Below are 15,542 nucleotides of genomic sequence, written 5' to 3' on the forward strand. Positions count from 1 at the left end.
TCACAGGGAGGGGGGGGCAGGAGCTCCAACAAGCCGTTTAAGACAGAGAGTGAATACACATATTATACAGAGATGCTGTATGAGAAACCAATGCGAGTTTGGAATATTGCACAGTATAAATCTATTTTAGTATACCCCAACAATGGAATTAAAAAATGGCCATGACATGGGACCTTTAAATTATGGAGATTCTTGTAGGTATATGTTCGTAAACCAAGGTATTTGACAAAAATCTAAGCAATTGCTGATAATGTCTTACCAAATGAAAAACTGAAAGAATACTGACATTGGTACTACTTCCTGAGGAAAGCGTGGACACATTTTGAAAGCAATCTATTCAATAGTTGTCAAGACATTTCACAGAAACCCTCTCCGGTCTAAAGACTGCCATGTTTTCAGGAATTGGATGGAAGGAATCCTACCTCTTTAAGATAATGACTTCATCCCTTTACAAGGATTTACATCATCTTTCTGCTTATACTGAAATCCAGTCCTTACGTGTGAGTACTGGTTGTTTTCCTGAAGTGTCACAAGCCCTCTTCCCCTCTTCAGTTTCCTATCAGTCCCTGGGGACAAGCAGCAGGAACAGCAGACTGATGGTAACTGGAGAGGATTCTGAAATATGTTAATGATCCTCTGAACTTCCAGCACCGAAATCCCTGAAAGGAGGTGCAAACGTGTAAATAAAAATAGACAAGAAGCCGTCAACATAATGTGTATTGTGTTGCTTTAAAAAGGGAAGGCATCTGAGAAAACCCTAAATTAGTATAATTGCAACCTGATCTCACCAGAATGCGTGACTACATTGGGGTTGTTTGCGTGGTGCCGACACGCAAATATAAAAGATTCCGTAACTCCACCACGCAATGCAGTGTTAAGGAGTCGTGGAGGAGTCACGCATTCTGGTGAGATCAGGTTGTATAATTGTTTTTTCCATCTTGCAGGTTAGTATACGAGGGCATGTGCTGTCTGGCTTTATTTAATCTTTTCATCAAAACTTTATTGCAAATTGGTAAAAAAAACTATCTTGACTTAATTATGCATCTAAGCGTTTTCTGGAATAAATCATCAACACTATCAGTCTTTTGTTCGACGGAAGACTTAACATTATCCTCAATACAAACAGCATGCTTTGGTGATTCCTTTTTTACTCCTCGTCCTTAATCCACGGCAGGAATGTTGTCCTCATCGCTGACTTTGATCTTCTGCTCAACAGGGATGTGTTTGGGCATGAGCCACTGGTTTTCTTGGTGTCCTGCAGAGATCTGCATGCGCTTCTTCATCCTTTTCTTTATATTTTTCTCTCTTGCCTCTAAGCTTTTCTGTTATCAGCCTCTCACTGTTCTTCAACTACCTCAGTGTCTCACCGCTTTCCTCAGGGATGCTCTTCATGAGCTGGAGAAATAAAGACATACGGTACTGAACCCTTGACTCTACACCAGAGCATCCTATAACATCCTGGATTCCTGGTCATATGTTTATGTAACCATGGAGCTTAATCTTTATTTTTTAGGCTCGCAGTTCTTGTTTTGAGGTGGTCTCGATGGTCTACCAGAGCTGATTGTATCAGTGGATGGATTGTGCTCCATCAGAGCAAATAGAAGTTTTAGCGATCCGAGATGTATAAATCGGGTCTCGTCTTAATCTGAGCTGTCGGACCGGTTCAGAATTTGTGACCAGTGTGTCGTTGTAGGATGAGGACAGCAAGGACCCCCTGGTGCAAGGCCGCACAAGTTCACCCTGTGTCTCTGTGGGCTGCAGGACTTAAGCTTAAATGTATTCAAGTTATCCTCAATCTTCCCCAATTCATCTGTTAATTTCTCCATTAATGCAATAATAATAATAAAGCAATGATTTTTAGTGTGTTTCCTCAGATTTCTTCCGTTTAACCCTCCTGTTGTCTTCGGGTCAAATCTGAAACCGATTCACTACTTTCGTCAATCATAACTTTTTTGTTTTACATTCGATTGCATTAAGGCTTTATGATATCCTTCACAGTAGACATTTGAACATATACAATTGCTGATCACCACTTTCATTGAAGTTTGGATGATTTAGTCAACTTTGTAACACCCATGGTGTTCCCGGTCAAAAATGCCATAAAGAAAAGGAATTAGTAACCATCTGGATCAGATAACAAACACACACACACACACGCACACGCACACGCACACGCACACGCACACACACACACACACACCTACACTAGATGTGTTTTCCTCAAGCGGCAAACTCTGGGGAAGAGCCGGGACGCTAATACGGAAGTGCCTCAAACTGCAGTTCATCTAGTGGCCAGTAGGAGCAGTCTGCAGAAGGGAGCAATTTCCATAGACCCCCATGTTAAAATGCCCAACTTTGCAGCAGAAATAAACATGTTTACATCGTGGTTTAAAAAACCATATCCTCTGTATAGTTAGATCCCCCCTTCATGAATATGGATTGGGGGGGTGAATTTTTTCTCAACTCGTCTGTTTAATTAATATTAAGCCTTAAAGCTTTTGCATAAATTAAGGCGTGGTCACTTTGATGGACATGTACATGCCTCACTGTCAGCTAACAGCAACTTGTCCACTCTGCTAGGCTACAACCATAGAGGCTACAACGTTAGTTAGTTGTAGTTACTGTACTTGACCCTTTAGCTTTAGCCGTGTTCGTGGTGATTGTGCCTTTTAGGGAAAATATTGTTACAAATACCAGACAATTAAAATGTTGTGCTGTGCGCTTGAATGTACTAACAGAACTTCCAAGAAGTCTAAAAAAATAATATTATACATGTCCCGTTCGCGTCTATCGTTATTCCAACCCAGTTTAGATTTAACCACGCCCACTTCCGCATTACGCAAGGATCGACGTAGCTCTACGCGATAGCGTCATAGACGCGCGCGAAATCTGAATCTGACAAGCAAAATACCGTCCTTATAAACGCTGCATAATATACAATATAATAGTGCTTCTTTTTCAATATGACTGACGAACACACTTATGCAGTGCTGAGGTAATGTTAATTCATCATTTAATATTAATTCCTGATGGATATAAGAGGGATACATTAGCAAACATCACCCCCATCCCTCTGTTTAGAGGCAGGACACTCAGTGCCCCTCTACACGCTCTGACTCCTCTTCACCCCCATCCCTCTGTTTTATCCCATGTAACCTCCCTGTTAATACAAATCCGTTACCCTACATCACAGTATTAAATGACTAAAGGTCCACTGCCCTCTGCAGTCATTAAATCTTTCCAGAGGCTGGTGTTGATCCAACCTAAAGGACATCAGATGACCCCTGCTTGACCTCCTGCAGTTGATGCAAACAGGTAAGTGGATCATGCAGTCAACTTGGGATTGTATCCTGGGACTTCAGCATTCAGCAGTCCCCTGTTCCTACCTCACCCCTCCCACTTTCCCAGCCTTCACCTGGTGAGACATATACACCAATTAAAAGGCATGATTATTACACAGTCTCTTATTCAGAGTGCCTAATAAATGTATATATTTTTTGCAGTGCAGATTTTGGCTTTTTTGGGACCATCGCACATGTGTGTAAGTAACAAGTATGTATAATCTGCAACAACTGTCAGGTGGTGTTATTGATTATCTTTGCAAAAGAGCCCCCACCAATATTGATTTAGAAAAATATATTTTAATTGAAATATGGGACCAAAACAAAAGGGTAGAATTGATCATACCATATTATGTTATTATTGCAACTGTTTTTATTATATTGTGTTGTTTTGTTTATATATATGTATGTGTGTGTGTACAAATGAATTAATATAAAGTGTATATATGTGAGTGTGTGTGTATAAATGAATGAATACATCTGTGTGTATACATTAATAAATACATATGTGAGTACATATAAGTGTGTGTTTATATATATATATATATATATATGTTTATAAATGAATAAATGTGTGTGTATATATATATATATATAAAATAGTGTGTGTTTATATATATATGTTTATAAATGAATAAATGTGTGTATATATATAAAATAGTGTGTGTTTATATATATATATGTTTATAAATGAATAGATGTGTGTATATATATATATATATATATATAAAATAGTGTGTGTTTATATATATATATATGTTTATAAATGAATAAATGTGGGTGTATATAGATATATATATATAAAACAGTATCATTAAATAATGCTGTGTGTATATAAATGAATGAATACATCTGTGTGTATACATTAATAAATACATGTGTGAGTACATATAAGTGTGTGTTTATATATATATATATATGTTTATAAATGAATAAATGTGTGTATATATATATATATATAAATAGTGTGTGTTTATATATATATGTTTATAAATGAATAAATGTGTGTATATATATATATAAATGTAAAATAGTGTTTGTTTATATATATATGTTTATAAATGAACAAATGTGTGTGTATATATATATATATATATATAAAACAGTATCATTAAATAATGCTGTGTGTATATAAATGAATGAATACATCTGTGTGTATAAATGAATAAATACATGTGTGAGTACATATAAGTGTGTGTTTATATATATATGTTTATAAATGAATAAATGTGTGTATATATATATATATATATATATATAAAATAGTATCATTAAATAATGCTGTCAGATAAATGAAGTACACAGTAATAGTCAAGGTTATATTGAATATTCTGCATTTACACCAGCTGAGATGATAAAACACCAGTAATACAATCTCAGGACTCTTCGATATGGCTTTCAGCGTTCGTCAGTCATATTGACAAAGAGGCACTATTATATTGTATATTATGCAACGTTTATAGAGAGGCGAAGTCACGCCCATCTACTTCCGGTCCATGGGACCCCGGAAGCGAAAAATTATACATTGAATTCAATGGAGAGAGAAAACGTATCTTTTGATCCCGTTTGAATTGTGCCACGAACTACACATATGATGTTTGTCAATCTTAAACAATCATTTCCATGTCAAAAAAGTCACATTTTGTCGTAAAACTGTTGAAATATAAGACTATGAAAGACACGCGACTACAAAGACTACAAATCCCAAATCCCATTCTGGGTCGCGTATGTGATGTCACAGGCGATAATGCTCCAAATGTTTGAGACTCGTAATTAAAGCGAAGAAGAAGATTTCATAACTGATTTATTACCTCCAATAAATATAAGAGATTGCTCCAATAAATTCACTTTTACAAGATGCCTGTGTGCTTTTTACCATGTTGTAATCACAAAAGTGATCATACCACTTGCTCGTTCTATCGCTTCCCGTCTGATGAAAGGACCAGGAGTCGCTGGATCAGACATATCAGGTAATATCATAGGTAATATACATGTTGTGCATGTAGTCAAGTTAGCTACCTAGCTAGTAGCGACGAGTAGCGAGCACGTTAGTTAGCATTACATTACTTAGCCTTGTCATTTTTAGTAGCCTTACCATGAAGTTATTATTTTATTACATGAAGTACACCAAAATGTTAAAAAGTAAGAGTAATCATCATGGTAAGTATTTCGTGAAACATTTGAAGAGTAGCCTACTGCGCCCTCCACCGGGTGCTAAGGAAGCAGTTCAGGGAGAGTCGAAGGAAGGCAGGTAGGCAGGGAGCTTTGCATGACATTCTTCTGGACATGTGTCATTGTGATGACAGTGAGGGTGAGTCAATCTGTTTGTTGGAAAGACAGTAGTTGAGTGATTACTGAGAGAAAATTATTAAAAGAGATAATTATTCAGTGTTGTTACTTTAAAGTGTTGTTACTGACCTTTTTCTCTTTTATTTTCTTTACCTCACCTGTAACTGCTGAGACCCTGAGGAACATGCACACTGACCTCCTCTGGCAACCTGATTTCCACTGTACGTAATAGTATTTGGTTATGGTATATTATTTATATACATCAAAGGCACAATGCACCCCCAAGAGACACACATGTATTGAGTGTGATATTTTGCATAGGTCATGTGAAATCATCTTTACATACTAGAAAACTGTAGGAGCGGCAACTTGTTTTGAAATTGAATTTTTAATATCCGATAATAAAGTTGATCTGTTTTCTTTATTCTTCTCTCTTCCCAGCTCCATCCATCACCGTTCTCTGTTCCTGCAGGTCCTGCTTGCTAATCAATTACAAATAAAGTCAATGTATTGTATGACATGAAGTTGTTCTTCATTCTGAGTCAATAATAAATTCATTCTGCCTTCAACTGCAAAATGATTGTGGACTGCACCAACATCCATGTAGCTGCCCCCAGTAAGATGAACCAAGCAAAGTTGACACTCAACGTACAGCTGTGCTCTTAAGTTTACATGAAGAATTTGTGAAATATTGGTAATTATTTGGAAAAAATGACTGACGATACAGAAAACTTTTTTTATTTAGGAACACTGGTCAAGTGAAGCATTTATCACTACATATGTGTCGCACTTAAAAGGCCAAACACACTGGCCAAACACACCTCGTTTACAACTCCCCAGTTGACAGCCATGACTCCGTCTAAATTGTACCCGCCAAGCACCCTCTTCATGAGGGACGCGCATGGAGTGGATGAAAGTCCCGACCTCAGCACAGCACCAAAATTGCTGGCTGTCAACCTGACCTGCCTGTGTAACTGCCACTGAGGATTTGTCCGCTGTCCTACGGTGGCTGTCTGGATGGCAGCTTGCTGATCTCTGCTCAGTCGCATTGAGGCAAGAATTGCCTCAAGCCCACGACCCCCATGCTCCTTCACCAGCTCCGGCACGTTGAAAATGGCCTGATGTTGAGGCTGCAGCTCTGGCTCAGGTGACAAAAGCCATGCCATGCCACGCTGCGCCCCTCAGTGCAGACCTGAACCAGTCTACTTCCTCAGTGGCGATGTCTCTGGCCAGTGGGTTGTATGTCTCCTCTTGCTGTTGGTAGAGTTGAGACATCGGCTGGACTACTTTTGAAGTGCCAGGCTTCCTCCACTGGCACTCAACTTCTGTGGAGCTGATCTGCCACATGGCAGATATTGCCAATATTGCCAATGCTGCAGCGTGGCTGCATTTGTACATCCCCCCGTGCACAACCACAGACAGCGCTCTGCATCGCGCCATCCTCTCCCATGTAGATCTGTACAAATAAAGTAAGTACCATGTTTGTTAACATGCTATAATAGATTGAATGAGCAATACAAGGATGGTCCGGATCTGGGGATGGGAGGGTTTATTTTTCCATAGTTTTGTCCTCTTGTCTGATTGTTGTTATTGTTTGTTTTTTCTGTATTTTTTGTAATTTGTGTTGTATTGGTTGTGATTGTACATTGTATTTTTTTAAATGTGTATTACATTTTTGAAAAACATTTGATCAAAAAAAAAAGATTTGGTCAGGATCTAGACTCAGTGTGTAGTTTATGAATTAATCAATGCTCTCTACATTAGGAAAACACATACCAGTGTACCAGAGGGAGTCACACACAGCTGTGCCTAGATAACCAAACAAATTGACAAGATAACCAAAATCCTTGAATCTACACACAGCAAATAAACTCAAATGACACAACGAGATGTAAAAAGGACATCACACATATAGTCGATATAAAACTGTCCGCTTCAATCTGAAGAGCAACTCAAACAAAACACGGGAGTGTACCTTGTTCTTGTGAACACTAATGTTATCCATAGCATACACACCCGTATACAGTACACCCATTCTAGGTTCTGATTGGCTCTCTAGGTTGGCATTCTAGCTTCTGACTGGCTGTCCAGGTTGTCAATCACAGCCGTGGGCATATTATACTAGTCGACTCGTAACATCGCTAAACTATTTTTCTTGACGGTTTTCTCAGTCAACTAATGCTATTGATAACAGTAACATAAATGAACACAGCCCTGCACACTGCAGTCATTATATGCCGGGTCTGTGGTTCATCATCTTCTTTTTCATTCTCCTCCTTATTGACTGACATTAACGTTAAACATTGCACTCATGTTACTCACCGAAACCTTGTAAAGCCGGTCCCGCATGCTGGCTCTTACAGAACCGACTAACTCCCCTTTCGTGTATGTACAGCTCTCAACATGTCCAGACTTGTAGTGATTTTCACCTCTCTTTATACTTTTATTCTCATTCTGAAAGAATGAGGTGAAATGTGCCAACGTGACGGCCATCTTTGTGTTGGTGAGGCGTATTGTGCGGGACCAGAGACATGTATTTCACTGAGCGGCTTAACACAACAAAATGTGTTACTTCACAGTTTTACGACACATTTTTATTTTTTTTACTTGCAAAATGTTCTTTTAAATTGACAAACATCATATGTGTAGTTCGTGGCACAATTCAAACGGGATCAAAAGATACGTTTTCTCTCTCCATTGAATTCAATGTATAATTTTCCGCTTCCGGGGTCCCATGAGCTCCCCCGGAAAGGGAGGGACTTCGCCTCTCTATAAGGACGGTATTTTGCTTGTCAGATTCAGATTTTGCGCGCGTCTATGACGCAATCGCGTAGAGCTACGTCGATCCTTGCGTAATGCGGAAGTGTGCGTGGTTAAATCTAAACTGGATGGAATAACGATAGACGCGTCCCGTTCACAGGTGTTGTGTGCTTGGTAGCTTAGCTTGTTACTCATTAGCCAGCTAAGGCAGGGCTGCCAACACTCACGCATTGAGCGTGAGAGTCACGCAATGAACCCATATCTCACGCACTCACGCCACACTTGCCTTTCCTCACGCTAATTTTTCGTCCAAAATAAATGTATATAAATATAAAAATAAAGTGAAGGAACAGCAAACCGAGCGGTCTACGAAATGAGACGGTCTTCTGGCTTAGTTCAGTAAAGTTGGAATGATATTGGGAGATTCTGATTTCATGGATCAATAACTCATGAACAAAACGTTATTCAGACACAAATGACGTCTCCTAAGTACCGTGGTAAGGTTGACAACGAACTACAATCACATTTTGATCAAAAAAGCCAATACGCGCCGTCCTCGGAGCTGGGCACATTACATTGGTCTCTATCCGCAGCCGGAGAAGAAACGAGTGCTCTGCTCAGGGACCGTCTGCAAAGTGCAACTCCGAAAAAAGAGAATACAACAATATTCAATCACTATTATACATCTTAATAACAAACTCACTACACACATCAATAGTCTCCTGTGTGTCATACTACAGCAAGAAGTTTGGAAGAATATGCTTTTGAATAATTTTGGGGAATATTTATAATGTAAAATCTTCAATAAATATGGCATCATCTTAAATAACTTTACTATTATACAGTATATTTTTACCAAACTCACTATTTGCATTGTTGTTGTTAGCATCTGATTAGTTAACTGCGCTAATGGATATTAAAAGCTGTTTCTAAAACAAGGAGAGGGAGACCTCTGTCCTGTCAGACTGAGAGAGATAACTACAGCTCAGTGAGGTAAGGGACTCTCTGTTTAGATAGTTAACTTTAATCTAGTTATCTCAGTGGGTCTCAAACGTTTTGGTCACCATTTATGAGAGTAAATGAAAAACAGTTATGCAATACTATATGACAGTAAAACAAGAATACAGTTAAAAAGGCGAGTGATTTGTAAAATATCCATAAAGAAAAAGAAAATCTGTGTACAGTTCTGTTTCATATGGGTGTTGACAGGGCCTTGGGAAGTAGGGGTGCTGAGGGTGCTGCAGCACCCCCTGGTGGAGGACAGGGGATCTGCACTTCCACAAGATTAAATACAAATATAATTTAAAAAAAAAAGAATTTTCAGCTTTGATGTAACAACATTCATAATTAAGTAAAGATAACACCCTTTTCACCCCGGTTACATTTTCCATTTGCCCCGTACGATGGGCGCTGTAAGTGATGAAAGTGGGGGATGTTGGCTTATCAGGCGCCCGCAGCTCACAGCCAGCGTGAGAGAGAGATAGATAGATAGAGAGAGGGGGTGCACCTGTACCGGCTGGGAATGTTGTTAGCTTCTGCTGCGCTAACGGATATAAGAAGCTCTTTCTACAATAATGTGGAGGGAGAGTTCTGTCCTGTCAGACTGAGAGGCTCAGTGAGGTAAAGGACTCGGAGGGTTTAGATATTTCACTTTAGTCTAAGTTATCTCAGTGGGTCTCAAACGTTTTGATCACAATTTATGTAAACAAATATTTCCAAGGCACTCCCTTATAATTATTAGGATAAATAAAAACAGGTTTGAAATCATTCCAATGTATACTATAGGACAGTAAACCAAAAATATCGTTTAAAACTGGAGAGATTTAAAAATATGCATAAATAAATAAATGTTAACTGATAAAATAAGATATAAATGAACCACAAAAATAAAACAAGTTAGCCTACATTTATTTGTTATTGGCTATGGTAGGTTATCGGTTATGTTCACATACTTATTTGATTATTAAAAGGTAAACCGATCTTTTTCATATGGGTGTTTAGAGTTGTATCCCCTAGATCAGTCTCTAGTAATTGGGTGCTCAAAGTGCACCAGATTGAAGCATTTTACTTTAAAATGTTAAAAACAATCTTCCCCGGGGGGGGGCACCCCCGGACCCCCTAGAGGATGTGAATTCCACCCCCCAATTAAAACATGTTCAATGTTCATGCAATACTAAATAGTATACATTTGAAGCCTTTTTATATAAGCTGTCCACCATGTCAATATGTTTCTCTGTTTGTAGCTTTTGTAGAGGTTTTTCATTGCCAGCTAAAATCTTGCCTATAGGGCAGCAAATTGGTCAAAACCGGCCCTGGTGTCATCCCCACAGCACCCCCCATTTGAAACATGTTCCCACGGCTATGGGTGTTGAGCAGTGTTGGGACTAACGCGTCACAAAGTAACACGTTACTGTAACGCAACTACTTTTGTGGTAAATAATATCGTTACTAGTTCCATATTCCCATTAAGTAACGCCGTTATAGTTACATTATGTGATGGAACTGAACCGAATCTCCCTGCGGATGTAACAGGCGAATTCAGCGATGTCCTCTCACAGCACCATGGAAAAGTGAAAGTAACCAGAGAGGAGTGATGATTGGTTATCGCGGGGTAACATTTCAGGGTAAGCCAATCAGAGACAGAGTTGGGCGGGTCTTGCCTTATGGGGAAAATACACACACACACACACGAACACTTGCTAATGCTAACACACACACACACACACACACACACACACACACACACACACACACACACACACACACACACACACACACACACACACACACACACACACACACACACACACACACACACACACACACACACACACACACACACACACACACACACACGGCAACGCTCACCACCAGCACACACACACACAATGGCAGATGCAAGTATCAGCGAGAGTAGCAGCGCATTTGCAACTTGGAAATATAACCACTATTTTCAATTTGTGGGGATAAAGGACGCAAAAAAGCTTACGGTAAAATGTAAACTGTGTGCAGGACAGAAAGCATTGTCCACATCGAATAACAGCAATGCCAATTTTTCTGAAGCACCTAACTAATGTACATGGGGCTATAAAACTAGTCGCCACAAAGACCCCACCGTCTCAACCAATGTCTACACATATATTTTGTGTTTTATTGTTCCACTACATTTCGTAATGATAATTGCTACAATGATGGGGAGTTGTCTTTTCTCTTAATGTGCCACAGAACAACACAAAAACTTAACTGTATTTGTATTGTTATTATTTTTTAAGTAAAGTAACTTGTTGCTAGTTACTTTTATAATCTAGTAACTAATAAAGTAACTAGTTACTTTTTGAGAGCAGTAACTATAACTATTACTAGTTACTTTTTAAAAGTAACTTGCCCAACACTGGTGTTGAGAGATGTATCCATAAATTCATTTTGCTCTCAAAATGCACCAGGTTTATGCATTTAACTTATATTTTTGTAAAATAGCACTTTACCTCTGCTTACATACATGTCATTTTATATTCTGTGAGCTGATTATCGAGCCTTCATTGTAAGAGTCGCGGGTACACTGTGTATGTGCGTATTGCACTGTAGCGCCCGGCACATTAATCGGAAACCCGTACATGTTCAATACATTTGTAACACATGAACGTTTCTTTTTTCGGCTCACCAAAAAAAAAATCTCACTCCAAGCTGAACTAAAATGTTGGCAGCCCTGGCTAAGGACGTAATCCTTTATACATACATATACATTTTAGTTTATGATTCAGCCTTGGGTAAGACTTTTATAGTCTATGGCTATGACGCCCATAATGCTAAACGGGAGCAAATCTTAATAGGGGACCCAATTATCCCAGTGGTGGCCGCCGGAGCTAACGGAGCCGCAGGGGGCTAGCTCCAGCCGGCGTCCCGGAGCTAGCCCACTGCGGCTCCGTTAGGTCCGGGCGGTGGAGTCCGTCTTTTCTTAACGTGTGAATGACAAGCATTAAGAATAACAAAATATAGCTAATACTCTTGCAGATTGTCTCATTTGATTATGAATGTAACGTTTATATAGGGGAACTACACTGTTAGCAGTAACTTGGTATGCATGTATTTCATGTTAGCTTAGCTTCTTAGCCTGAGCTAACTCTGTTTACTTCCAGTTCGGAGGCAGCAGGTCCCGCCTCGGCTCCGCCTCTTTGCCCTTATTTGGAGCAGACGGGATTAGACTCTGACATCGCTGTCAAGCCGTTAGTGGCCGACTCCGCCTACTAAGGGCTTCTCTGCAACTCTGCAGAATCCTATGGGTGAAGTCACGGACACTACGTCCATTTATATATACAGTCTATGGTTTTTCCCCCTTATGCAAGACCCCAGGAAGTGCGCCGGACTCAGATGAAAATATTCGTACTGGCCAAACGGCGGTACTACACTTCCGTTTGGTTGCCAGGCCCGGAAAACACTTTTTCCCATTGACTCACATTGGGAAAGAGTGGTCTGTAAATCGTTGGATTATGTTTTTTAAACTAAATAAACCACCCAGTATGAACACTTGTTTAGCCCTTATTAAAAACATTCGTTCCTCAAGTTGTAAAAATGTGCTAATAACGTTATTCTGATAGTTATTTCCCTCTGCATTATGAACGCGCATCTAACCCACGGGACCGCGCCGCCCGGCACGTTCATGTTACGTGTTCAGCATGCAGCAGCACATGCGTTGTTCATCATTCTTTATCCATGAGTGCACAATAAGAACGGACCCATATCGCCTTACTGCTCACGGAGCTGTAACAATGGAGATATTGCACATGTTTGCTCTAATTAATCATTTGTGAAATATTATTCTACATGGGCTGTATGATTAAATCTTGTATTAAATAAAGTTAATATTACCGACGTTAGATTAACGTTCCTGTAGCTTCTTATTGCACAAATAAGCTTATTGCACTGTATATATATATATATATATATATATATATATATATATATATATATATATATATATATATATATATATATATTAATATACATATATGCAGTGCAATAATTATTTCATGCTAAATGAAGCTCTGTTGCTTGGATATCACTAGATCCTGTTACAGCGTAATATCAGTATAACGATTGATGTGCACATTAGCATAATTATTACTAGCTAGCCGCTAGCTGCTATCTGGCGTAACTGCCGCCTCGTTAATATCAAATCCATAATAATAACAAGCCATTACCATGCTGTCATGAACGTGCGGTGCTGTTACGTGTACGTAAATGGACGTGCTTGATGTGAACGAGCATTTTGGTTAAAGTTGCGCATGCGCTATGAGCGCACATACGGGTACTTCTCAGGCATGCCGGGTCTATGGTAATCTGTGACGTTTCGCTCTCTCAAAAGTTGGGCCATTTTATCATCATGCGCCAATGAGCAACTCTCATAGGAATGAATGAGGCCCCGCCTCCCACGCTGTGTGAATCACACCTGGCACACACAAACACACACACACACACAAAACAATGTGATACATTTCCCGCTCTTATGTGCCCATCCCCCCACATGGATCACACCTGGCACACGCAATACATGTTCAGTGTCTATTCTTTGTATATTTAGTGCAGTTTTTCATGTATACCAGTAGTCTGATACAATATGTACAGTTTGAAAGGGTGTTAAATGAAATGTGGTAATGATTTATGTTTTTTGTGTTAATGTAATAGCAGTTCAAACAGGAGCAGTCAAATTTGACCGTGAACATTACATTACATTGCATTAGCTGACGCTTTTATCCAAAGCGACTTACAATAAGTGCATTCGACCAGGAAGATACAACCTTGAAGAAAACAGAATCATATAAGTACATCAGGTTTCATAGAGCCAAACATTTCAAGTGCTACTCAACTGGCTTTGGAAAGCCAGCCCTTTATTAGTATATAAGTGCTTTGTTAGTAATTCGATCTCTCGAAGTGGAGTCTAAAGAGATGAGTTTTCAGTTTGCGCCGGAAGATGTGTAAGCTTTCTGCTGTCCTGATTGCAATGGGGAGCTCATTCCACCATTTTGGAGCCAGGATAGCAAACCCACGTGTTTTTGCTGACGGGAACTTGGGTCCCCCTCGCAGTGCGGGTGCAGCGAGCTGTTTGGCCGATGCAGAGCGGAGTGCACGTGCTGGGGTGTACGGTTTAACCATGTCCTGGATGTAGGAAGGGCCAGATCCATTCGCAGCATAGTACGCAAGTACCAGTGTCTTGAAGTGGATTCTAGCAGTTACTGGAAGCCAGTGAAGGGAGCGGAGGAGTGGTGTGGTGTGGGAGAATTTAGGAAGGTTGAAGACCAGACGAGCCGCTGCATTCTGGATGAGCTGCAGAGGTCGGATGGCACATGCAGGTAGACCAGCCAGGAGGGAGTTGCAGTAGTCTAGGCGTGAGATGACGAGGGCCTGGACCAGAACCTGCGCTGATGTCTGGGTCAGCTGCGGACGTATCCTCCTGATGTTGTAAAGCGTGTATCTGCAGCAGCGAGTTGTTGCAGCAATGTTTGCAGTGAAGGACAGTTTGTTATCTAGGACCACACCCAGATTCCTTGCAGTCTGAGTCGGGGAAACAACAGAGGTGTCGATGTTGATTGTTAGGTCAAGATTGGGACAATCTTTTTCCGGAAGGAAAAGCAGTTCAGTCTTGTCAAGGTTGAGCTTGAGGTGATGAGCAGACATCCACCGAGAGATGTCTGCTAGGCAAGCAGAGATGCGTGCGACGACCTGGGTCTCTGAGCGGGGAAAGGACAGAATTAGTTGGGTGTCGTCAGCGTAGCAGTGGTATGAAAAACCATGCGGGCTAATGACAGACCCGAGGGAGTTTGTGTAAAAGGAGAAGAGGAGGGGACCAAGAACAGAGCCCTGAGGGACCCCTGTAGTTAATTGACAAGGGTCGGACTCGGACCCTCTCCAAGTAACCCTGTAGGTGCGGTCTTTGAGGTATGAGGTGAGGAGGGAAAGTGCAGTGCCTGAAACTCCAAGTTCTTGGAGAGTGCGAAGGAGGATCTGATGGTTCACCGTGTCGAATGCAGCAGACAGGTCCAGAAGGATGATGACAGAGGAGAGGGAGGCTGCTTTAGCAGTGTGCAGTTCGTCAGAGACAGCAAGGAGAGCAGTTTCTGTTGAGTGACCTGCCTTGAAACCAGACTGGTGCGGATC

Source organism: Notothenia rossii (genome assembly GCF_949606895.1).
Source record: "Notothenia rossii genome assembly, chromosome: 6".
In the NCBI taxonomy this organism is placed as follows: Eukaryota; Metazoa; Chordata; class Actinopteri; order Perciformes; family Nototheniidae; genus Notothenia; species Notothenia rossii.